The sequence below is a fragment of the Talpa occidentalis genome, unplaced genomic scaffold (genome assembly GCF_014898055.3).
Source record: "Talpa occidentalis isolate TD23 unplaced genomic scaffold, MPIMG_talOcc4v2.1 talOcc4.6, whole genome shotgun sequence".
NCBI classification, from domain to species: Eukaryota; Metazoa; Chordata; class Mammalia; order Eulipotyphla; family Talpidae; genus Talpa; species Talpa occidentalis.
The window spans coordinates 68420286-68447668 of NW_023604972.1; the positions used below are offsets into that span (position 1 = coordinate 68420286).

At 39.5% G+C, this 27383-nt stretch overlaps 1 pseudogene; it reads left to right on the top strand.

Annotated features, from left to right (window-relative positions):
• Positions 1 to 505: 505 nt before the first annotated feature.
• On the top strand, positions 506 to 24246 carry LOC119260378 (U1 small nuclear ribonucleoprotein C-like; annotated as a pseudogene).
• The last annotated feature ends 3137 nt before the right edge of the window (positions 24247 to 27383 follow it).

Below are 27383 nucleotides of genomic sequence, written 5' to 3' on the forward strand. Positions count from 1 at the left end.
GGGTGAAGAGGAATGGAGAAAAAACAATCCTTAATGTCAATGATGGCCATGGGGAAGTCCGTGGATTCCTGAGGGGTCGGGAAGGCCTCGCTGAACCGGGCCAAAAGGGACCATGATTTTGTTAACTTCCCGGAGATCATGTAACAGTTGCCAGTTGCCAGAGGATTTTTTGATGACAAAAATAGGGAAGTTCCATGGGGAGGTGGAGGGAACAAGGTGTCTGGCCGTTAGTTGATTCTTAACAAGAGAATGAGCCGCCTGTAGTTTTTCTCTAGATAGGGGCCACTGAGGGATCCACACCGGGTCATGTTTTTACCAGGTGATTTTAAGAGGAGCCGGAGTGGAAGGCGGAAGTTCAGTGGCCCCTCCTAAATAGCGGGGGGTAAATCCCAGCCCAGACTTGTCTTTTCCCTGACGGATTTGGAAAGATGGTATGGAAACGGGCAAGGGATCACCCTAAAGGTTTTTTCCCAGCCCTTTGCCAGGTGAATAACCACTTTTGACCATGGAACGAGTCACTGGGGAGTTTGTGGTAATGATTATATCCATAGCGGACGTAACATCCCTTCCCCACAGATTCATGGGAATATGAGGGCGGACATAGGGCTTAAAATATCCATTGTATCCTTCCTCTGAAGTCCAGTGTAAATGACGAGAACTACGGGATGGGGGAGGCTGATCCCACCTCCTGAATGGAAGTGTTAGATTGAGTGAATTTCCATGCGGATGGCCAATGATTTTGAGCAATGACGGAAACATCATCCCCAGTATCCAAAAGACCCATGAAGTGTTTGCCCTCTATGAGAAGAGAGATCATTGGCCGTCTGTCTAATTGGAGAGAAAGGTTGACACAAACCAGAGGAGAGTTTTTAGCTAGGCTTTTCAAAGGTTGAGACTGACAGGTCTTGATGTGAGAATGAAAAGGAAAAGGGATTAATTGAGCCACAGATTGTCTGGGGGAGATAGAGACCACTCCCTCTGTGGCCATGGCTAAAATTTGAATTTCTCCTGAGAAGGAAGGTTCAATGATGCCTGGAATGATGGACAATCCCCTTATAGTGGAGTGCTTGCATCCTAAAATGAGGGCAAAATGGTCAGGAGGCATGGAGCCATGAATTCCCGTGGAAATAGGTTGGACTCCCATAGCGGGTGTTAAAAGAGAGGGGGATTTTACCGGGAGGTCGAACCCGGGGCTGAAGGGCCCAGCTCGTTGGAGCTGGCTGAGAGGGAAAGAGGCTGTGAGGAAGGTGGGTTTGGCTCGCCATGTAAGTCTGAGGAGGGTGATAAGAGGCTGGAGGTGGAACTTGATTGTACGGCCCCTGAGAGAGGGGGGCCTGGGGCCTTGGAGTCCCCCTTGAATTTGTCTGACGAAAAGGAGTTATGGGCGAGCCAGTTACATCAAATTTTGAACGGCATTCATTAGCCCAATGGAGGCCCTTTTTGCAACAAGGACAGGGACCGGGAGGTCGCGGAAGTGTAAGGGCACCCCCCTGTGGCCAGGAAGTGGAACTATTAGGGCGGGAGGGGCATTCATTGCAGAAATGGCCCGTTTGACCACACCCAAAACAGGTATTGCCTCGTGTGGGGTGCTGGGCTGATGGCTGCAGAGCCACCACCATGATGGTGCCTTTAACGGTAGCACCGTCAATATCCTTTTAACGGTAGCACCGTCAATATCCTTACACAAGCGTATGTACCCAGAAATATCCTGTTTATCCTTCCATGGGCGAATGGCCTCCTGGCACCATTTGTTAGCATTTTCAAAAGCCAATTGTTTGACTAGTATAGAGGTAGGCTCACCCTCACCCATAATTCGAGAGGCGGCTGTTAGAAGGAGAGCTACAAAGTCAGCAAATGGCTCTGAGGGGCCCTGGAGGATTTTTGTAAGGGATTGGTGAGGCTGTCCCCTGGATCCCAGTGCCTTCCAAGCCAATTTGGCTGCCAAGGCCACTTGTGCAAAAACGGCAGGATTATACAAACATTGTTGCTGGTTAGTACTATAATTGGGACCCTCCCCGGTTAACATTTCTTTAGTTTGTTGGGGAAAACCTCTTTGAAGATTGGTTTGAGCATACTGGTCACAGAGTTCTGTAAACTGACCCTTCCACAAAAGATAATCCCCGGGCTCAAAACTGCGCGGAAAGTGTCCTTCCAGTCATTGGGTGTCATAATAAACGTTTCAAAGGTGTCTAACATTTGGTGAACAAAAGGGCTCTGAAGTCCGCAGTCTTTGATAGATTCTTTTAAGAGCTTGAGGTCTCGGAAAGGCAGTGCCGAATGTTGCCGAACCGCCTGTCCTTGAGTATTTTGAGTAACCGAGACCCAGCAGGCCAGAAGGGATTCCCGAGAATTTTCAGAGTTGGAGGGTACAAATCTCGAAAGAACAGAAGTTAGGGACTGTATAAGCCCAGGAAAGTCTGGGTCAGAGCCATGGGAGTTGAGTGGAGGGGCAGAGGGGAGAGTGTGGGGGGAGGGATGCCGCCGATTTTTGGTTGATGGGGGTGGTCTGTCATAGGGAGGTGGATGGTCTGTATATTGTCCTCTACATCCCCCTCATCTGAAGAGGAATCTCCCCCCGGATTTGAGGATTAAGGAGGGGGGGGTTTCCGTGGCTGAGCTTGCCGCGGCCGAGTATGTGGCGGTCGTTTCACTTTTGGACTGAGCCGCAGAGCGCAATGCCTCAGTCACTAGTTCACAAGCAGCTGCTCCCCCGTCACTAAGGGCATCATGGACTAGTCGCCACACAGAAAGAATACGGGGGAGAACAGTTTGGGGTCCGTAAAGGTCCCTGTGAAGAAAGAAGTCTGCTTTGACCTTTTCCCAGTTTCATACTGAGACGGTGTCCTGCTGAAGGAACCATTTGCTGGTATTTGCAAGGACTGAGACTAGATTATGAAGGATCTGAACCTTAACGGGAGGTCCATAATTTTTTTTTTTTTAATAGAGGCATGTTTTATTTATTTATTTATTTGTTTGTTTGTTTGTTTATACATGCACTGGGTACAGTCAGAAGCACGGGAGGGTGAGAGAATTCACCAGAGCCAGAGCAGGGAGCAGAGCAGGCAGAAGGACCGAAGTACACTGCTGAGGGGAGCAGCGGGCGGCAGGAGAGGTCTGCGCGCCATGTGGGACCCTCCTCTGGTGGCCGGGGAGCAGCCAGGGATTGAACCGGCACTGCAGAGGCTGCGGGCAGCTTCACAACCCAGCGCTCAACCGCTGCGCCACCGGGGAGGCCCGAGGTCCATAATTTTTAAGGAGAAGTTGTAGGGCTCTAACAAGTTGGCCCTTGGACATGGTATTGCCCATGATGCCGATCACTTACCAATGACCTTACCTTACTGATTGATCGGTCCCTCAGAAGATCCCTCGTATTCGGGTCCCTGTTCAGGCGCCACTTGTCGGTCCGTCCCACAGGCCAACAGGGTTGAGGAACACAGCGGAGGGGCTGGGGATGAAAAACGCGTCTACTCACTTGGCTGGAGGCAGGAACACACACTTTATTACTGAGGGGGCAGGGATATATATATATGAAAGTCTGCGCATACGCTTTTCTTGGCTTGCACATGTGCTTTGGTCTGCACATGCGCTTTATGTGGCTTGCACATGCGCTTTTCGTCGCTTTTGCCTTGCACATGCGCTTTCCACGGACCTTGCAACTTCCTGTTAAGATTGCATCAGATTTGTAGTTCTTTCGGTAGGCGGAAACGAACACTACCTCAGGTCCCTCTGTCAGCCAGAAAGCAGCATTGCCAAGGCGGTATTGCCAAAGGTTACTAACACACTAATACCAAATCCAAACAAGGACAGCACAAAAACAGAAAACTACAGGCCAATCTCTCTAATGAACACTGATGCAAAAATCCTCAATAAAATTTTAGCTATCAGAATCCAACAATGTATCCATAAGATAATTCACCACAACCAAGTAGGGTTTATTCCAGGGACACAAGGATGGTTCAACATCTGAAAATCAATCAACGTTATCCAACACATCAACAACAAAAAGAAATATAAAAACCATATGATAGTATCAATAGATGCTGAGAAAGTTTTCAACAAAGTTCAACATCCATTCATGATAAAAGCCCTTGAAATTCTTGGGATACAAGGAACATACCTCAACATCATAAAGGCCATATATCACAAGCCCATAGACAGTATCATTCTCAATGGCGAAAAGCTGAAAGCATTTCCATTCAGATCTGGAACAAGACAAGAATTTCCACTCTCACCACTGCTTTACAATATAATGCTGGAAGTCCTAGCCAGAGCAATAAAACAAGAGAAAGACATACAAAGAATCCAAATAGGAAAAGAAGAAAACTATCACTATTTGCAGATGATATGATAATATACGTAGAGAACCCCAAAAACTCCACAGAAAAACGAATTCAACTAATCAATCAGTTTAGTAAAGTGGTAGGATACAAAATCAACATGCAAAAATCAGTAGCCTTCCTATACACAAACAATAAATCTGAAGAAGAAGAATAAATAAATAAAAATCCCTTTTATTATTGAAACAAAAAAAATCAAATACTTGGGAATAAATCAAACAAAAGAGGTAAAGGACCTCTACAAAGAAAACTATAAAACACTGTTAAAAGAAATAGAAGAAGACACAAAGAAATGGAAAGACATCTCTGCTCATGGATTGGAAGAATAAACATTATTAAAATTGCCATCCTACCAAAAGCAATATACAGATTCAACTTAGACAGTTTTAATTAGATATCTCTTGGTTGAAAATTTTATACCTTGCAAATTTCAGAGCTTCCATTGGGACTTTGTACAATACAAGAAACAGTTATTTAGAGTTATATTTTGACAATGAATTTATTTTTCAGTCCTGTGGGTTGGTGGGGTAAATTGAAGGTGAAAGATTGGGGATGAAAGAAAGTAATTCACACTGATTTGCATAATAGAAATATTAAATATTTCATTGTGAGGTGACTGCCATTGCAAAGTCTGTGTCTGGTAAAGAAAATATTTCTCTTCTGCCTATGGGTTGAAATTATGCTGTTTAATATGGAAACCAAACAAGGGATCAGGAAAAAATAAAAGACAAAACTAGCAGGCAACCTATAAAACAGAGACATTTATACAGGGGGGAGGAGTCAAAATGGGAGGGAAGAGCACAAGAGTCTATGGTGACAGTTTGTGAGTGTTTTGATGGTGGTAATTTTGTGGAGACAACACTGAAAGGAGAAATCAAACATTATACAAAATGAAAAATGATATAAAAATATATAAATAAAAATGGGAAAAAAGAAATTATGGGGTCTAATGAGAGCTGATTTTATACTTTGGAGATGTAGGGTGTGGGTGTGCATGTGCGGTGTCTATGCTTGTGTTTCTGCTGCTGCCCACTGAAAATAGAATAGTGGAATAGTGACACACATTGTGAGACAATTGCTGGTGTAGAGATTTCAGAACACCTCGGTTGTTATTTCAGACTGAATAATTATTATGTGTAAAATTATACTGCCAGGAAAAGCCACATGAATTTTAAATCAAATAGTCTCCTATCATGAGGGGCATAATTTCCCAAAAGGTATTTGGAGCATCTCAGAGAGACAAACTTGAAGTTAGTCACATAAGGTTAGGGCTAGGGGACATCCATGAGAGACTATGCTAAATATATTTTTAGAAAATTTTATTTATTTATTTATGTGTAGAGAAATTGGTGTGTAGGCCAGAGGAGTATGGGTGAGAGAATTAACCAGAGACAGTGGGGAGCAGAACAGGTAGATTTACTGAAATACACTGCTGAGGGGAGCAGCATGTGAGACAGGAGAGGTCTGCTGCACAATGTGTGGGTTAGCTTCCTGGCTGGGATTTAACTCACCCACAGCAGTGATAGCTCTGAGACTAAAATCCTCAGCCACCAAGGAGGCCCTACTTTAAAATTTTAACATCTTAGCTGCTTTTCTTTTAGATGATGCACAAACAGATGACAGTCAACAAATATATCATCACAAAATGTTCTATTGCTTTCTTACAGAACAGGGAGATGAGCACCCCAAAACCCCCAAGCCTGCCTGTTCTAAATGCCATCTGCCTCATCAAGATAAAACATACTCTATTGTGTAAGACCTTCAGTGGAAAGGAACTTTAATACAATTAGAGTGCAACAAAGAAAAAACAAAGAATATAGTTTTCAAATCAAGCACCCAAAGTCACCTCTTCCCTCTTGGTAAATGTTCAGCCAAAGAGGGTTGGCCCAAAGCCTCTGAGTCCTGAAAGCCTGCCACAAGTCTAAGGCACCTTCTGGTAGGGACCCACAGAAATAGTCAGACAAGTCTGGGAGGAAAAGAGCAAAATCAAAATCAAGATAACGCTGTCATTGTGAACCTCTCCATGGGTCTTCTACCCACATCTGTTTCAACCAGTCCAGGACCAAGAAGCAAACGAGTTCGTTCACATGTCTCTCTGCTCCATGTGCCTCTTCCAGGTCTCCTTTTGGCTCTCCATTCTCCTTCCATTCTTCCTCAGTTTCCTCTCCAGCTTCTTCTCTCTACTTAGCTCCACCCTCCCTTGGGTGGGGCAGGGAACCTGGAACCTCCCCTTTTCCTATGGACCACCCTGTTACAGTTTCAATAATATTTGTATAGAAAAGAAACAAGACACATGGAAACAGAATGGATACAGGTACAGGAAGATCCCCATATATTCCTTGATCTGACAGAGATTCACAGGCCAACAGACCCATATTTCATCAGATACATGAAGTGATTTGCTCAGAGTGGGTTTCTGCCTGTCTGAGAAGTCATATAATTTGGCTAATGTCTGCTTTCTCCCTTGTGTAGGAGTCAGAAGCGCCCACTTGCAATGTTCAATTAAATGGGACATATTTAGGCATACTTCACTCAATCTAGTACATGTTTCACAAAAATGAAGTCATCTGTAACATAATCTGGTTGTGTTAAACTCATTCTCTAAATAGAGCTCTTTAATGTTGACCTCAAGGAGTTCCCAGAAAATAAATTTCCCTTTCTGTAAGACTCTTTCTCAAAAACCTACTTATACAAACAAAGAGGTCACACATATTCAAGTGCTCATGAAAAAAATAAGGGCTTCCATAGAGTACACTGAATTGTATACTAACATCATATTTTTTGCATGACCTTTTTTGTATAATTCATGGTCTTGATATCTCTCTACACAAAGCTACACTGTGGTAGATATTAACTTTCTCCCTTCTTATGTTGTAATAACCTTTAGTTACCCCAGTCCTGTAAAGACTGATACAGCTGTTCAAGTTCATATAATGCTAATTTGATGGGATTACAGAACGGGCAGAACAGGCATGCATCCTGAAACTGAGTCTGCCTTTTGTGGGTACCACTGCACAGACAACAGAATGCTATTAAAGTCACAATGTTTTGGCCGGCAGTTACAGAGATGTATTTTCCTACAAAGTTGTTGGAAATATCAGGGCAGACCACAGCAAGATATGGAAAGTAATAATTGTGTGAACAATAAAAGATGATATATGAGAAAATTCCTTTATTCATAGACTTGAGATAGCTAACATTAAATTGGGAAGGACATTTGGAGTATGTGTTGTGCTCAAATTCTAAGTCCCACTTGCAAAATCCCAAGATAGGGACTTATAGGCTCAGCTTGGCTAAGATGCTAAACCCAGACCAGCAGAACTCAATATCCAATTAATGCAAGAGTTAAGCATTGATTTCACTATACCCACAGACATAAGGATGAGGACGTGGCAGCAGTTTTCAAAATAGTGAGAGGTTGGATAGTTGATCTAATAGTAATACATGTAATTTACTTCTCATAAGCATTGAGTATGAGGATATTACTGTTTTTGGTAAAGTTGACTTTGATGCACACTTCTGTTTACCATAAAAATGGAAGTCATACATAAAAGGGTCATTAATTTATTAAAGGCGGTGAGTGCTGCCTTGTGAAGCTGTCTGCAGCCACTGCAGTGCAGTTTCGACTCCCAGCCAGCCAGGGAGAAACCCACATGGCGTGGCAGACCTCTCCTGCCTCGTCTGCTTCTCCCCTCAGCAGTATCTTTGGTGGGTCTGCCTGTTCTGCTCCCTGCTCTGTCTCTGGCGAATTCTCTCACCTTTCTGCACCTCTGACCTGTACCCTGGTTCTTGTATAAATAAATAAATGTTTAAAGAAATTATTAGGGCCTGCCCGGTGGTGCGGTGGTTGAGTGCTGGGTTGCGAAGCTGCTCGCGGCTGGTTTGATCCCCGGCCAGCCGCGGAGTGAGGGTCCCGCATGGCACGCAGACCTCTCCTGCCGCCCACTGCTCCCCTCAGTGGTGCGCTTCGTCGGTCTGCCTGTTCTGTTCCCTGCTCTGGCTCTGGTGAATTCTGTCACCCTCCCGCGCTTCTGACTGTACCCACTGCTTGTATGAATAAATAAATAAATCTTTAAAAAAAAAAAAAGGTGTAGCACTTATGTTTCATGCATTTTAGAATTTAATTGTGAAATTAGACTTGGAACACATACCTCCTTAATATGACAAATTGATAGGAGCCCTTTGACAAGCCCAGGAAAATCACAAAGAAGACGGAAATGGAAGGTAAACTTTTAATTCCAAGAAAGTTGAAGTTTTCATAATCTATGTCATGTAACCTGATAGAAAGAAAAAAAAATGGGAAAACAAAAAAAAAATTGAAAGCAGAAATCATCAACTAGAAATTTTCACACTGAAAAACATAATTTCCTTTTTTATATCTTTATTAAGGTATAATTAATATAAAATTGTATATATTTAAGGTGGTTTGATATATGTATACATTATGAAATGATTAGCAGAATAAAGCTAATTAACAAATCCCTTAACTCACATAGTTACATAGGGTGGTAAGAACATTTTACCATGGCATACATTAGATCTTCAGAATTTACAGGAAACATGTAACCTTTGACTAGCATCACACAATTTACCCCACTCTTTAGCCCCTGGTAACTGCCATTCTACTCACTGGTTCTATGAGCTCAACATATTTAAATTCCTGACTTCTTTTACTCAACATAATGTCCTCCAGGTTTATTCAAATAACAAGATTCCTTCTTTCTCATGGTTGAAAAATATCCTATTTTTCTCTACCCTATTTTCTCTACCTATTTTTCTCATCTGTTAATAGACACTTAAGTTGTTTTCATATTTTGGCTATTGTGATTAATATCACAATGAACATGAGAATGCAGGTATCTCTTTGAGATTCCAGTTTCATTTAGTTGGGATAGATATCCACCATTGATATTGCTATGTCATATGGTAGTATTTCAATATTTTGAGGCACCGCTATACTGTTTTCCATAGTGAGTGCACTATTATTTCTTAAGCCAGGATATCTCAATCTTTGATATACATAAGAATCACCAGAGGAATTTATTCCCAATACACAGATCCTCAAAAGAATCTGACTTAGTAGATCTTCAATGGTGTCAGCACAATTATAGACACCAAAAATCAATGATACATACAAATAAGAGGCCTGCACCACTCTTTAAAGATGACAGCACTAGGGATTCCTCAGGTCTTAGCTCTTCAGTAGTTCACTGAAGTAATGAAAAACTTCTGATATTCCTCCCCAATCTCTTTCTTCATATAAAAGATCTTAATAATTACACTTATTCTCAGATTAATGTTCTTTAATATTGACCTCAAGAAATTCCCAGGAAATCAGTTTCCCTTTACTATAAAGTTCTTTGCCAAAATGCTCATTATACAAATAAACAAATCACACATATTCGACTGCTCATGAAAAAATTAATATACTGCCACATAGCACACTGGAATGAATATAGGCATGCATGCAGACAAACATGGATCAAATTCCACTTCTACTCCCAACTAGTTGGGGGCCTGGATAAATTATTTAATCATTTTTAGCCTTGTTTTAGCAGAAAAATATTAGGAAATCTTTTAAAAATGTATATAGAGGACCTCCCCTGGTGGCGCAGGCTGTTGAGCACGTGCTGTGATGCTGTCCGCAGCTTCTGCAGCGCCGGTACTATCCTAGCCTGCTCTCGAGGGTCCCACATGGCGCGGCAGACCTCTCCTGTCTCGCCCGCTACTCCCCTCAGCAGTGTATTTTATCAGTCTGCCTGTTCTGTTCCCTGCTCTGTCTCTGATGAATCCTATCACCCTCCCGCGCATCTGGCCTGTGCCACAGTTCTTGTATAAATAAATAAAATAAATCTTTAAAAAAATGTATGTAGAAGGCCTCCTTGGTGGCTCAAGGGGTTAAGATGCAACCTATGAAGCTGTCCACAGCCACTGCAGCACGAGTTCAATTCCCGGCCAGGGAGCTACCCACATAGTATAGCAGACTTCTCGTGACTCGCCCACTGCTCCCCTCAGCAGTGTATTTCAGTCAATCTGCCTGTTCTGTCCCACTCTGTCTCTGGTGAATCCTCTCACCCACCCCACCCCCCACACCTTTGGCCTGTTCCCCAGTTCTTGTATGCATAAATAATAAATCTTTAAAAAATGTATGTAGATAGATGCAAATCATTATTTAAAAGGACTTGTGAGCCATTGTTCATTGTGGTCATTGTAGACATTTCAAATGGAAAAAAGCATGTAGGAAATGATAAGGCCATCATGTCTGTGGAAGAGTGTCAGCAGGCAAATAAGAGGCATGCCAGAGTGGTGTGGTTTTATCTTAGAGAAATTATTCCCCTTTAGACCCTTTGCCCTTTCAGGCACAGACAAGGAGCATCCATGAAGATCAGATTGACCAGCTCACAGGAGACTGAAGCATTTTTCACAATGCTATTTTTTTTTCATTTATACTTGTTAATACATATTCTTTTCCACTGTATGGAATGATCACATTAAATTACAAGGCATTTCTCCTAAGAAGCTCAAAGTTTTATTCTTGGTGTTAATTTCTTAATGGCAGGTGTAGTGCTACAGATTCTTTCAAAGAATTTGTTCTACTCCTCCAGGGGCTGCCAGGGAAAGCTCACTCCCACAGTGTATGTGCCTGGCTGCCTCCTCAGACCCATTTTAAGCATGTTGTTCTTTTCCCTATAATTCGCACTTGACTCAGATAAGATTTTATAGTCACTTCTGACTGAAGTAACTATGAAAACTGACAAAAGTCTAAAAGAACATCTTCAGATATTCTTCCACAGGGCCTAGGGCACTGCAGCCAATCATGGCATGGTATAGAGAAAGGTACACTTAACTAAGGGGGAGGTGCAGTGTTCATGTATTTTGATTTACTTAAGAGAACAGGCGAATGCACTTCAAGTTCAGTATAGAATGAGAAAGTCAATTTCAGAGGTAGTTGCATTTACTAAGAGAGGTTTCATCATAATGTTATAGGGCAACCCCGATATAAAACGGGTTGCCTGGCTGTGGGTCCTCACCCACGCGCTTAAAAGAGACTTATTAATACTCCACTACAGGCACACACAAAAGTTTAATAAAGGGTTTATTTACAAGGGAAAGGGAATTAAGGAAATGTACAACTCAGGGAGAAAATAGGGAAATAAAATCTTTAATGCGTCCTACCCGATCTGCCGACCTGGAAATCCCAAGTCACTCTCAGAGCTGGCCGGATGCTGTGAGCTGGCGGGGGGCCAAAATGGGGGATCCCCTCCAAAGCCCACGTGTCTGCCTTTATACCACACCTGGCTGTTTAACCCCACCCTCAGGTCCCAGCCACCTACCCTTTGGTGGTGATGGGATTTGGAGTTCCCAGTGTCTTTTGGCTTTGGTCTGGAGTGGGGGTTGGAGTCTACAAAGCCTGTATGGAATTTGCTTTAGGACATCCTTTTCCCCCTAACAATAATAAAACACTTTTTAGGGCAAGGAGACTTCAGTATTTGCACTTGATGTATTAAATATCCCTGATTCAGATTCATAGACTACTCAAATATCATTAAGTGTGTTTTTGATGGACAGTGTATCATTCATGGGAAGACTAAACTGTTTAATTATTAATTTAAAATGGGTTTACTCTTGTATTTCTTAACTTTATCTTAAAATACTAACATATGACTAATAACAGATGTCTTTTTTTCCTCAGGGAAAGGTCTTACTTAGATATTGTACAGACAACTGTTCAAAAGTTTTAACTGAAGTGGATTCATGTACCCTAATAAAATTCCATTTTTGAAGGTAATTTTAAGAAATTGTAAGGGTGGTTTGTCTAGAGACTAGAAAAGCAGAGGAAAAGTCAGATCTGAGATTTCCTTTCTAATTTGTCCTCACAATAACCCTGTGGGACAGATATCATCCATATTTCACATAAACAAGAAGAAATTAAGACTCTAAAAAAGAAAGGGATAAGGTCACACATTAGTGGTAATCTGTTTTCTTCAGTTTTCATGTTTTTAAAATTTCCAAGTATATTTTTCTGATCCAATGTAATGGAACATCAAAAGTTTGTCGGTATATAGGTGAATCCCCCTCATATTATGACTTAATTTCCCCCACCCACTCTTATTATTCCATGTATTGCTAACATTTTCCATTTAGTTAATTATTAACACAAATTCATGTTTTCCACTGTGCTGTCATCTAGTCTCTGTCTTTTCTCATTTTAAAATTTTGGTTTGGGTTTTTTTCTTATTAAAAAAATTATTGAGGTAAGATTGGTTCACTTTGTGTACTTTGTATTTTTTAAAAAATATTTATTTTTATTTGAGTATACAAAAACTGGAGTACAGACCAAAGATGCCAGGAGTGAGAGGACTCACTAGAATGAGTGGGGAGCAGAACAGGCAATCCACCATCACCACACTGCCAAGGGGAGCAGTGGGCGAAATGGGAAAGGTCTGCTGATACATGTGTGGGTTAGCTCCCTGGCCAAGGATTGAAGTTAGGCTGGTATTGAACTCAGGCTACAGCAGTGATAGTGCTGAGACTTAACCCTATGCCACCAACAAGGCCCCTACTTTGTGTTTTAGAAGAAAAGGATACCTCCTTCAGGTGTTGTTGCCATAACATACCTACCACCTGAATACCCACAGTCCAAAGCCATAGTCAATCGTGCTTCCTCCCTACCTAGCAGAATAGAGTAGTTTTGGTTTGCAGTTTTTATCTTTCACATCTTTTCAATCATGTCATTCCATTCTCTCCTTGTACATAATGTTTCTTCAGAGAAGTAAAATGATAGACGGATCAGGGTTCCTTTATAGCTTATGCTTCTTCCCTCTTGCCAACTCAGTATTGTTTCTTTGTCTCGAACACTTGGAAGTTTGTGTCCTGATGTAGGTCTCATTTTATTTAGGTACCATGGTGTTCTTTTAGCTTCATTGACTTGTATGCTTTCTTCCTTCTTCAGGTTTGGGAAATTTTCCTCTATTAATTCTTTAACTCTCTGATCCTTTCTCTGTCTCTTCTCTTCTGGATATCCATGATTTTAATATTGCCCTCCTCATGGAGTCAGATAATTCTCAAAGTGTTTTTCACTTTGATTACTTCATGTCTCTATTTTTCCACCTGAATTCTTTGTGCATTTGTATCTTCAAGGTCACTGATTCAATTTTTCCATTTGGTCTGCTTTACTTTCACAGTTTTCTCCAAAAATTTTCAACTCTTCTATTGATCTTTTTACATCCCATATCTCTGTTATTTCCCTATTGTTATATCTCTATTTAAAGCTTCAATTTCAACTTCTATTTACTGGTTTACTCAATGCATTCATTTGTTTCTCTGAATTTTCTTATATATTTTTGATCAACTTTTTGGTGTTTTCTCCATATTCTCCCATTTCTTTGAATTTCCATTTCCTGGCAATTTTGAATTTTGTATCTGATAGGAAGAACAGCTTTTCCATATCTTTGTGATTAGGATTTGGCGATTTGTTTTCTCTCTGTGGTGTAGAATTCCCCTGAGGGCTCAGGTTGTCATTTGTTGTGGTTTTTCTTCTCCCTATTTTTTACTTTCTGGGATGGAGATAATGGTGGTGGTGGTGTGGCTTTACTCATAAAGTATCTGTTAAATGTAATGTACAACTCTTTAGGGTCCAACCTGTTGAAATCTGTGCTGGTCTCTGCTGTGCAAATGATAATCAGTCCCACTGCTACTACAGGACTGCCTCTCAGACCTTGGTCCCTCTGTGTGTGTGTTTTTTTTTTAAAGATTTATTTATTTATTTATACAAGAACCAGAGTATAGCCCAGATGTGTGGGAGGGTGATAGGATTCACCAGAGACAGAGCAGGGAACAGAACAGGCAGACTGACAAAATATGCTGCTGAGGGGAGCAGTGGGTGAGACAGGAGAGGTCTGCTGTGCCATGTGGGACACTCACCGGCTGGCCCACAAGGCCCTGACATAGACTTTCTGGGTATTGGTTATGTAACAGGATAGTCTCCACAAAAAGGGGACGTTCCAGGTTCCCTGACCCATCCAAAGGAGGGTGGAGCTGAGCAGGGAAGAAAAAAAAAACTTTGAGAAGAGACTGAAGAGGAGAGGAAGCAGGTTGGAGATCCAGAAGGAGACCTGGAGGAGGCACATGGAGCAGAGAGACACGTGAAGAAACTATGCTTGCCTTTTGGTCATGGGCTAGTTGAAACAAATGTGGATGAGAGACCCGTGGGGAGGTTAAAAATGGCAGTTTTCATCTTGATTTTGATTTTGCTCTTTTCCTCCCAGACTTGTCTGGTTGTTTCTGATCCTTTTCTGTGGTTCCCCACGGAAGTTTCCTTAGACTTGTGGCAGGCTTTCCAAGACTTGTGACCTTGCTCTGGGCCAATCCCATTTGGGTGGACTTTTGCCCATGAGGGGATGGATAACTTTGGGTGCTTGATTTGCAAATTATATTCTTTGTCTTTTCTGTATTGTTCCCTAATTGTATTAAAGTTCCTTTCCATAAGTCTTATAGTCTTATATGTTTTGTGTTGATGCAGCAGATGGCAGAACCTATTTAGAGCAAGCAAGTTTGGGGCCTCTGAAGTGCCCCTCTCCCTGCCCTGTAACAGACTCCCACTCCTCATGGCTGGAGGTTGTGTAGGAGCCTGTTTCTGCTCATGAATCTGATGGCCTGAAGCTTGGTGTTGGCAGCCAGACTCTCCCAGTTGATAAGTAGGGGCTAGGAACAGCTTTGCTCTCATTCACAAAGCTGGTAACTGAAAGCTGTGCTACTTTTTCTGGTACTTGCAGGCCAGAGTGAAGAGGAGGGGTATAGCTCTTGCTTTGTGGATGAATGCAGAGCTCTCACACCTGTAGTACCCACCAAGGGTGAGGTGGTCTGATTCTCACTGCCAGAGGCTAGAGGTTAGGTTGGAACTTGCATGCCAGCTATGGTTTCTGAGGGCACAATGGTGTGGCCCCCCACAAATTTTAAATCTTAACAAAAAATACTATAGGGCAAGAAAAATATAAAATGTTCATGTAAATAAAATTTTCAGATAAAAAATATTTTCTGCTTTAAGAACTGAAAGCTAACTCTGAAGTTTAATTTTTCTCATTTTACTCAAGGAACATTGAATAGAACTATTACTTGTAATGTTATTCTCTAAAAGCAACAAGATGGGGTCACATCAAGTCAAGAGATCAGATGTGTGGATGCATGTCTGTCTATACTTCTGTGTCCCCAAAACAAAGTAACCAAAAGTATTTAGAATTTTGTCTATTATGGACATTAATAAATTGGTAAATTCATGATTTTTTTTAAATTATAGGTATTAGATTATAGGTATTTGGAGATAAGTATTCCAAAACCTCAGAGGTTGTATTAATCAGACTGTCCTAACAAAATACCATAAGCTGAGTGATGACAAGATTTTATTTCCTCATGGTTAATGGGGCTGAAACTGTAAGAGTGGGGTAGCAGCATCTTAAGTTTCTTCAAAACTGTGTGCTGAAGTCTTGCCTCTTGTTTTGGAGACGGTGTCTTCTCTTGGTGTATGTGTGGAGAGAGGAAAAGAGGGGGAGAGAGAAAGAGAGAGAGAGAGAGAGAAGAAGAAGAAGAAGAGGAAGAAGGGAGGAAGGGGAATGAGGCAAATGGGCTATTGACATGGGCAGTTTGGTGGGGGGGGTGAGTGAAACATGTGCACATATGAAGAGAAAAAATGTTATCCCCAAATTAAAATAAAGTTTTTAAAAATAGATCTGAAGTATCCAAATTTGTTAAGATAAAAATGTGCATTGGATTTTGGGGTAAAGATTCATTGATATTGGGGACAAGAGAAATTTTAATGTAAAGGCAGAAACAGAAGGTAGCCTGTATAGAACTGGAATGATTTGAAGGGGAGGTTCTTTGAAGAATCATCGTTAGTAAGAACTCTGTGAAGAAAGAAGAATGATGGGGATATAGCTAGAGTCGTGCAGAGATTTCCTTTTATATTTTGTTTTAAGGTGTTATAAAAGAAAACAAAATAAAGTATGGACAAAAGAAAACAAAAGAAACAAAAGAAAACACCCCCATGCCTCTGGCTTATACCCCATTTCCTGAGGCTCTGTTTTATACTCTATTTTCATGGGCTTTCTTACTTGGGGCACCAGATAGCACTAATTATCTGCTGTGATGTCTGGTCTTGCATGCTGGCCTTTACAAGGAATGTGTTCAGGCCCTGCTTCTGCATTTCTGGAGCCATGCTGGCTTTTCTGGTCATGGTGGACCCTCTTATGGAGGCCTCAGAGCAAGTTTATTGATACCCCTTTCTATTCAAGCCTCTCAAACATGCCAGCTGGCAATGAGTAAGGGCTTAGTTTTTGCTTTTAACCTTATTAAATATTTTCCCTCTATACAGTGCTGCACATTATTATCAGACAACAGTTTTAAAACTTAAACATGTTTAAATGTTAATAAGAACAAATCAATAACAAGGGGAGTTTGAAAACAAAGGAAAGACAAATAACAATCAATAGGCTGAGATCTCTGAGTCAGAGGCAACCAGAATACAGTTGTGAGAAATCACCTTATATAGAATGGTGATATTTCCACAACAGGAAGGAAGGAAGCAAAGATGATGTGGATGCAAATAAGAGTATAGATGTGGTGGAAAGGGTTTGTAGAAGATGGGTTGTATTAATGTTGAGAAGTAACAAAGTCAAATGGGTATCTCAGAAATCAGAAACAATAGCTTACTTGGGAAACTGAGAGTTTCAAGTATCATCAAGAATATAGCTACAGGGCCTCCCTAGTGGCACAAGGGGTTAAGTCGCAGCACTACAAAGCTATCACAGTATGAGTTCGATCCCCAGCCAGCCAGGGACCTAACCCACATGGTACAACAGACCTCTCCAGTCTCACCTGCTGCTTCCCTCAGCAATGTATTTCAATCAATCCTACTGTTCTGTTCCCCACTCTCTCTGGTGAATCCCCTCACACCCCCACACCTCTGGCCTATTCCCCATTTCCTGTATGCATAAATAAATCTTTTAAAAAAAGAATCCAGCTACAGTTGGGGGAGCTATTAATTACTTTGTGAGTCTCTCCAGCAGCAAGAAGCAAATGAATCATTGATATACGAACAAAACTGTTTTTAAAAGGTTTTAAAATCACATATGAAAAGCTGACTGCTTAGTGACATGTGTGAAAACATATGAAATCAAAATAAATGGGAAGACTTTTTATTCCTGATACTGAAAGCTTGCATTACTATCCAAGGAGCAGGTTTACTCGTGTCAGAATGCACCAAGCTATCAGAATTTCATTTACATAACCATTTTAAATATTTGACCTGGAAACTTAAATCTGTAGTTTTCAGACTGGTTCTACAGTCACATGAACAATTAGGAAAAGAAACTTTGTTTCTTTTCATAAAATATATGATTTCTGAAAATGCCCGTATTTTAATTCTCACTTCATCCTTTGATTTACAAATAGGAAAATTGCTAAGGTCACAGGTCAAAATATTAACAGGTTCCACTCTTCAATGATTTAGAGTTTTCATATTCTTACATATACTAAAACATTTTTTATTTGACTTACAACAAACAAAAAAAGGTGTTTTCAAAATTTAACACAGAATTTAACACTATTTATCATTTAGCACAGTTGATTGCGTGGCATTCTTCATTTTCCTTCCAAAATAATAATTTGTCCTGGATTGCCACTTCACATGGATCATTTTTCTTCTCGATGTTTGAATCTGCTTATCTTCATGCTTTCTATATTTTAGGATTCTTAGCCAGAATGCAACCAGAAACTGAGACCCATTACCCATGCAAAGGAAGTTTCCATAGTGGCTCCAGGCTTTGTGACCTTCCACAAAACCCCACCAGCTGCTCACTCAGAGCAGTAAAACCCCTGATCAGTGAAGGCAGAGAAGCCATGACTAGAGGAAATTCTACCCACAGCAGGTGGAAACAAAAGCAAATAATGGGAAGAAAGAAAAAGCTAACAAATGTTAATATGAGTCCTTAAGGAATAATATAACACAGAGAGAAAATAAATTTTCAGAATCCAACTTCAAAGACATGAAAGATCTGTTCTTCCTATCACATACAGAGTTTAAAATTGAAATGATAAAGTAGTTCAAAGAAATGAAAAAAAAAATCCTCAGAAAAAGCAAATGAATGTCCTTAGAAATAAAATCAATACACTGAAGTCAGAAAATGAAGCTCTAAATAAGATAAAATAGAGTGTCAGTATATAAAAAGAGAAATATGGAATATGAAAAATTAATGGAAATAGAATAGATAAATGGAAAAAAATCAGTGTGTATAAAGATGTGAGTGTACAAAGAATCCAGGTAGAGGAGGAAGGAGAGCAATGAAATAAAAAAAATAATAATAATTAAAGGACCACTCTGAGAATTACCTGACTTCATAAAGAAAGGCAACATAAGAATAATTGGAGTACTGGAGGGATAAGAGAAAGAAAAAGGCACAGAAAATGTATTTAAAGAAAAAATGAAAGAAAACTTCTTGAAACTAAATAATATAATAAATGTACAAATACAGGAAACTAAACCCCAGAATACCTAAACATAATGAGATGCACACCAAAACATATAGTAGTGAAATTTCCAAGAGTTCAAGAGAAAGGAAAAATATTGAAGCTGGCCAGGGGGAAGAAACAGATAACTCATAAAGTTACCCTGATCAGACAAACATCATATATCTCTTAACAAACACTGTGGCCAAGGAGATAATGAAATGACATGTTCCAAATACTTAAAGATAAAAACTTCTGCTAAGAAAACTTATCCTGCCACAGTCTCCCTAAGCTATGAGAGAGAAATAAAGGCCATTTCAGACATAGAGAAATTCAAGGGGAGTTTGCAAACAGTGAACCACCCCTAAAAGAAATAATGAAAGGAATTTACAACCTAAACTAAAGAGGAGAGAGGACATACACAGATAACTAAATAAGGAATACATTGGACCAAAAAGTTAAGACTAAAATGGCAAGATAGACTATCAAATATCAATAATCACTCTATATGTAAATGAATTGAATTCACCAACCAAAAAACACAGAGTATTTAATTAGCTCAGGAAACAGAATCCAACACTCTTTGTCTCCAAGCAATACATTTAAATTCCAAATACAAACACAGGCTCAAAATAAAGCATTGGGGAAAAAAAATCCGACAAGTGAATGAGACCCAAAAGAAGCAGTGACAACCATACTCATATAAGACAAAATAGAATACTCGTTAAAAATGGAAAGAGATAGAGAGGAACACTATATAATGATTAATGAAATGATACATCAAGAAGACATAGCACTGATCAACATCTACTCACCAAATGAAAGGGCACCAAAATGTATCAGACAACTATCAACTCTGAAAAAACACATTGGAAAAAACACATTTGTGGTAGGAGACTTAAACACCACACTCTCACCAATTGACAGATCAACTAGACAGAAAATAAACAGGGATACAACAACCTTAAACAGAGAATTAGACTGCATGTACCTAATAGATATTGATTGACAGGGCACTTCAGCCCCTGAAAGCAGAACACAAGTTTTTCTCAAGTGTACATAGAACATTCTTCAGACTAGACCACATTGTGGGGCACAAAATATCAACAAATTCACAAAGATTGAAATCATCCTAGCATATATTCTTGGATCATAAATGTATCAAACTAGAAATAAACTATCAAAATGAAGCAGGGAGAGCCTTTAAAACATGGGGACTTCACAACATACTACTGAAGAACCACTGTGTTAAGGAAGAAATCAAAGAGCAAAAATTTATTTTAATTTTTAAATTTATTTTTTATTTAGACATACAAGAACTGGGGTACAGGCCAGAGGTGTGTGTGGGGAGGGGGTGACAGGATTCACCAGAGACAGAGTGAGGAAGAGAACAGGCAGAGTGACTAAAATACACTGTTGAGGGGAGCAGTGGCCCTGGCTGGGGATTGAACTTGTGCTGCAGTGGCTGTGGATAGCTTCACAGGTTGCATCTTAACCCCTTTTGCTACCAGAGAGGCCCCAAAGAGGACATTTTAAAATGCCGCAAAACAAATGATAATGAGAACACAACTCTGCAAAATGTATGGGATGCAGCAAAAGCAGTAACATGAAAATCACATGACAGTAGCATGATAATCACATGTTAATGTGATGATCACATGACGGCAATCACATTTCCATGCTATCATATGACATTGACATGGCCATCACATGGTGCTAGCATGTCAGTCACATGGACATTTTCCTTTCAGGCAGCCCCTAATGAAGTAGGACAAGGATTCTTAGAGATAAGGTCTGACTGTGGATCCTTTTCCACATTTAAGAGGGAAAAACATAGCATTACAGGCACGCATAAAGAAAAAAGAAAGACCTCAACTACTTAACTTTCTATCTTAACTTAAGGAATTAGAAAAAGAAGAATAAACAAATCCAAAAGCCAGCCAGAAAAAGAGCAGAAATATAAAAATCAAAGAATAAATAAATGAAAGGAAAATAAAAAAGGCAGTCCAAAAGGTTAACAAAACCAAAAGTTGGGTCTTTGATAAAATAAAGAAAATAGATAATACTCATAATAAAAACCATTTACAACGAAATATAGCTAATATCCTCCTCAATGATGAAAAACTGAAAGTTTTCCACTAGTATTTGGTGCAAAACAAAGTTGTCAACTCTCACCATTAGTATCCACTATAGTGTTGGAAGATCTAGTTAGAGCAATTAGAGAAGTATATAAAAGGAAAGCAAATAGAGAAAGAAGTAAAGCTATCATTATTTGCAGATGATATGATGATATACACAGAGAACCCTCAAGACTCCATGAAAAAAAATAATTGAAACAATAAATCAGTTCAACAAATTGGCAGGACGTAAAATTAACACACAAAAATCAGTTGCTTTCATATATACAATAAAATAGAAGAGGAAGAAATTAAGAAAATGACCCTATTTATAATCAAACCAAAAAATAAATGCCCAGGAGTAAACCTAACAATGGAGATAAAAGATCTATACTAAAACATACAAACAAATTATAAGACACTGTTAAAAAAATAGAAGACACATATAATAGGTAAGATATGGAAATGACCCAAATGTCCAAAAATAGATGACTGTGGTCCCATATGAATTTCATCAGTATTTGTTCTATTTCTTTGAAGAATGTTGTTGAGATTTTTATTGGAATAGCATTGAATCTGTAAATTGCTTTTGGTAGGATGGCCATTTTAATAATGTTAATCCTTCCAATCCATGAGCAGGGGATGTCTTTCCATTTCTTTGTGACTACTTCTGTTTCTTTTTTTTTAATGTATTTTTTATTTTATTTTATACACTTTTTACATCATTTTTCATTTTTGCACAATGTATGCATTTTCATCTTGGTTATAGTCCCCATACAATTCCCACCCCCCCTGTTTTGATCCTACTCCCTTCTCCCTTCCCGCCTCATCCCGTAGTATGTCTCTGGTTTATAGTTGCTTGTTACTTGTTGCTTTCTGATTTTTATTTTTATTTTATTAGAATTCGTCTTTTTCCTGGTCCCTTATTTAGGTTTTCTAAATTCCTGCTATGAGTGAGACCATCCCGTATTTTTCTTTTTCTTTCTGGCTTATTTCACTGAGCATGATCCCTTCCAACTCCATCTGTGTTGCTGCAAATTGCATGAGTTTATCTTTTTTGATTGCTGAGTAATATTCCATTGTGCATATGTACCACATTTTCTTGATCCAGTTATCTACTTTTGGGCATCTGGGTTGTTTCCATAGCTTAGCTATTATAAATAGTGCTGCTATAAACATAGAGGTGCAGGTGCCCTTTTGAATTAATGTTTCTGTGTCCTTTGGGTAAATACCTAGGAGTGGCACTGCTGGATCATATGGAAGCTCCATCTTTAGCAGGATGAAGAATCTCCACATATCTTTCCATAGTGGTTGGACCAGTTTGCATTCCCACCAGCAGTGCAGGAGAGTTCCTTTTTTTCTATTTCTTTTAATTGTGTTTTATAATTTTCTTTGTATAGGTCCTTCACCTCTTGTTATGTGTATTCCCAAATATTTGATTTTTTTGTTTCAATTACAAAAGGTATGGTTTTCTTGATTTCTTCTTCTTCAGACTGATTGTTTTGTGTATAGGAAGACTAATGATTTTTGTGTGTTGATTTTGTATCCTGCTACTAGAAGGGATTATGCTCAGTGAAATAAATCAGAAGGAAAATAAATATTGGATGGTTTCACTTATATGAATAATATAGCAGAACCAATTAAGGATCAGAAAAAAATAATAACAATAAAAAACAAAACAAAAACAGTAAGCAACTATAAATCAAAGACATCCTTCAGGGAGGAGGAGGGAGAGAGAAGAGCACATGGAACTATGGTTATGGTGCCCAGGTGCATTGGTGGTGGGAATTTTACAGGAACTACACCTGAGAGGAGAAAGTAAATGTTGTACAAAAATGAACACATGCACACACATACACACACACATATATAAATGAATTTTAAAAAAGAAAGAAAAAATAGAAGACACAAAGAATTGGAAAAATATTCCCTACTTGTAGACAGGAAGAATCAACATCATCCAAATGGCCACCCTACCCAGAGCAATATAAGATTCAATGCAACCCCAATAAAAATATCAATGCCATTTTTCAAAGAACTGGAACAAATACTGCCAAAATTTATATGAAATCAGAAAAGACACCATATCAAAAGCAATCCTGACAGAAAGAATAGAGGCATCACACGTCCAAACTTCAAATTACATAATAATTAAAACAAACTTGTTCTGGAATAAGCAGACACAAAGACTAATGGAATACAAACAAGATCCCAGAAATATACCCACATCTATATGGAGAGTTAATCTATGTAAAGGAGCCAATAAGGTACACTGGAACAAGGGTGGCCTCTTCAATAAATGGGGCTGGGAAAAATGGAGTGCTGCATGCAAAAGAATGAAACTAGACCACTCTTTCCCTCTGTAGCAAAAATCAATTCAAAATAGATAATAGGCTTGGATGTGAGACCTGAAACCATAAAATACATAGAAGAAAATATAAGCAAAATATTTCATTACATAATCTCTAGTGATCTTTAGGGGCTCATCTCCAACAGCAAGGAAAACAAAGAAGACTATGAAGAACTAGGACTACATCAAACTGAAAATATTTTGCACAGAAAAAGAAACCATCACTTAAATGAAATGATACACTACTGAATGAGAACTGGGTGGCATTGAACAGGGTGTCCAATGGCCTGCAGAATATATGACCAAGTTTATGTTTTTTATTAATTATTTTTTTCTTACATCATTATAGTCCCCATAGCTTTTCCACCACCATATCCTGAGAACTATCACCATATTTTTTTATGAATATTCAGATACATACTTCTCCCAAGACATTCCATCTGTGAGAAAGACACACTGTAGTGGTAGGAAACACAAAGAGAATGTAAAAGACTGCTATCAGAAGTGGATGGAAGAGCAGGCTCAGAGCCTGACTGACGAAACAATGGCCACATTTCAACAAGGAAAGATTCCTCCTACTCAAGTCTCTGCTCCTCCTCTTTCAGAGGTCATAACCTCATCTCCTCCCTCCCAGGTCCTCCTCACCCTGGTATTATGGAGCACCCCATATGGGGGGCTCTCCCAAGATGCCATTGATGGGCCTTCCTCAGGGCATGATGCCAGTAGGACCTGCTCCAGCATCTTGGGCCCCATGGGAGCTCACATCCCAATGATAACTATACCCCCAATGATGAGAACTCCTGCCAGACCCATGGTGGTACCCACCCTACTGGGAATGGTCTTGATAGAGAGGAGGGCCTCTTTCCTTCAGTGTTATATTACTAGTTCTACTTCACCAGAAGATCATGGTGCTGTTGATGCTGGGAGTTTTCTAACAGCATGACAAAGAAGACTTTCTCCCCATTTCTATCAGAGATGGGATCTTTTTGGAGGAGACTAAATAGGAAAAAAGAAAAAAAAATATTAATTTGTATTGTGAAATGTGAAAATAAAATTGTTGATCTTTAGTTTAAAAAGAAAACGTAAATGATACCCTACTGAATAAGAGAAAATATTCATGTACCACACACCTGACAAGGGACTGATATCAAAGAGAAACAGAGAACTCATACAACTCTATAAAAAAAAAAATCCAGTCAAAAGTTGGGCAGAATAGTTTCTCCCTGGTGGCACAGGGGTTAAAGTCTCAGTGCTATCAAGCTATTGTTAGCCACTGCAGCACTAGTTCGATCCCTGGCTAGGGAGCTACCCACATGGCACAGCAGACCTCTCCTGTCTTGCCCACTGCTCCCCTCAGCAGTGTATTTCAGTTTATCTGCCCCTTCTGTTCCCCACTCAGTCTCTGGTGAAACTTCTCATGCCCCTGCACCTCTGGCCTGTACCCCAGTTCTTGTATGCATAAATAAATAAAAATTAATATTTAAAAAGTCAGGTCCAAGAACTAAACAGACACTCCTCCAAAGAAGAGACAGGCTCCAAATTGACACATGAAAAAAATGTTCACTATCATTTATTAGGGAAGTACAAATCAAGAGCACAATGAGATACCATCTCATATAAGAATGGCCCAAAATGCCCACAAACAATAAGTACTGGTGAGTATGTGGAGAAATGCTACCTTTCAATGTAGACTTGTTCAGCCCTTACAGAAAGCAGGATGGAGGTATCTTAAAACATTAAAAATGGATCTGCCTTATGACTCAATTCCACTCTTAGGCATCTACCCCCCCAAATTCAAAAACACTAACTCAAAAGGAAACTTGTACTACCATGTTTATTGGAATTTATTATGAATAAGTTATGCAAACAACCTCAATGCCCCAAAATAGATGAGTGGATCAAGATGGTATACATACACAATACATACGCAATATATACACAATGTGGGGATGTGGTGGAGAGGGTTGGGACAGGAATTAGAAGAAAAAGGGAGCATAATGGATCATGATAGTAGATTTTGATTTTGTTGTGGGTTCACTGTTGTAGTACTTGATGGGGATATGCAAATATTACCTGAACTAATTAATTAAAAATAAATAAATTCTGAGATTATTCTCATTTTCTACATAGGTGATGTCATGTTTCAATTTCATGTCTATAAATTTACCAGCAATTTTCTGATTATACCCTAATTCATGCCAATAGCCTAGTCTTCTCTTTGGAACTCCAGATTTATATTTCCAATTACCTATAATCTATATCCATGTACCTAATAGGCATCTCAAACAACATGTCCAACACCTAGTTCCTCTCTTCTACAACTACCACTCTGATCAGCTCTAACCAAAGATTTCCTTATTTCAATAAATCACAACTCCATAAAGTCATAAAATCTTTCTGGTAGCAACATAGACACCATTTCAAGCACTGCCTCCCAGGCTGCTGATACCATCACACCAAATGGACATCTGCCATTTGTCAATTTCACTGCACTGCCCATGTTCTCTTTATGCACAACCTCCCCTTCCTGTATTATAGGCCACACTTCAGTACCTCCATAGAGACTAGTTCTCCTTATTGGCACCAGCAGGGATCACTTAGAGGGAACATTAATCAGTTTGCACTGAGTTGAGATGGTTAATCATAGATGGTTAAAATAGTATTAATAATGGTTATCTTTTCTGAGGCCTCCCTGGTGGTGCAGGCAGTTGAGCACAGTATTGTGAAGCTGTTGCAGCCTCTGTAATGTGGGTTTGATCCTGGCCTGCCGCTGAGATACCCACATGGCACAGCAGACCTCTCCTGTCTTGCCCACTGCTCCCCTCAGCAGTGTATTTCAGTCAGTCTGCCTGTTCTGTTTCCTGCTTTGTCTCTGGTGAATCCCTTCACCCTCAAGCACATCTGGCCTATACCCAGTTCTTGTATAAATAAATAAATCTTAAAAAAAAAAAGTAAAAAAAAAAACTTTTCTGGACATGTGTGCTTCACTCAGGGACATCAGGGTCTATGACTTTCCCAAGGATATTGAATCTCATCCACTTCTATATTTCCATAGCAACTCTGTACCACTGTTGTGACATTTTTATAATCCACTTTATTCTGCCATTTTTTTTTTTTTTGGTTTTGTCTCATTTTTTCTTTCTGCAATTATAAGCTACGTATGATTCATCTTTGTGTCCAACATAGAACTGATCTCAAGTTTAACCCAACACAACAATCACACAAACTAGGCAATCAGATGTTCTAGGGTTTTGTCCTGCTTATTTTCTTTAACTAGCCTGTCAGCAAGGGTCGAATCTTTTCATTGGTTTATACCACGTATTTTATTCCCCTATAGTATAAAGTAATTGGTATAAATGATCTAATTTTTTCTTTGAATTCTGCATTCTAAGACTTAAATCCTGCAAAATGAATGTTTTGGGACCAATTGATGCTTCACTGTGTGTTAGCTGGCATCAATTTGTTTGCATCAATATGTGATACTCTTCTTATTTCTCTCTCAATTTAATAAAATGGTCTAGCTAAAAATAGAGACTACTTAAATTGGTATATTTAAATGGATCATAAAACATTTCTCTGTTTTTTAGAACAAAAATCTGAGACTGAAGAATACACAAAGAAAATTTTATTTAATATCTTCATGTGGAAACTTTGACTCAAGAGGAAGAACAGGGGGTATCTGAGATTATGTACCAGAGAGTTCCTGAGCCAGGGGGGAGCCTGGCAGAACCCACTCTCCATTCTCTACTTGTTTCACCAGCCTGCATTTCAGGGCATATATTTATGAACATCAGTTTTTCTAAAAGATTTGGAAGTTAATAATAGCTTATGCAGAGTTGTTTGTTTGTTTTATTAAATTTATTGCCCCTGATATGAAAAACCTACACTCCTATTTCCCTCATATTGTTTTTCACTAGTTCCCTGGGTACTCTTGATTAGAGAAGTGGTTAGTTTAGAAGAAACCTGGATTCCGATAATTTGGCTGCCAGGAGAGAGTTGGAAGCAACCTCTTTGAAGAGAATTTAGTTCATTCTTCTCTGAAATCAGGCAGGAGCATGTCCTCTTGGAAGGAGAATTAAC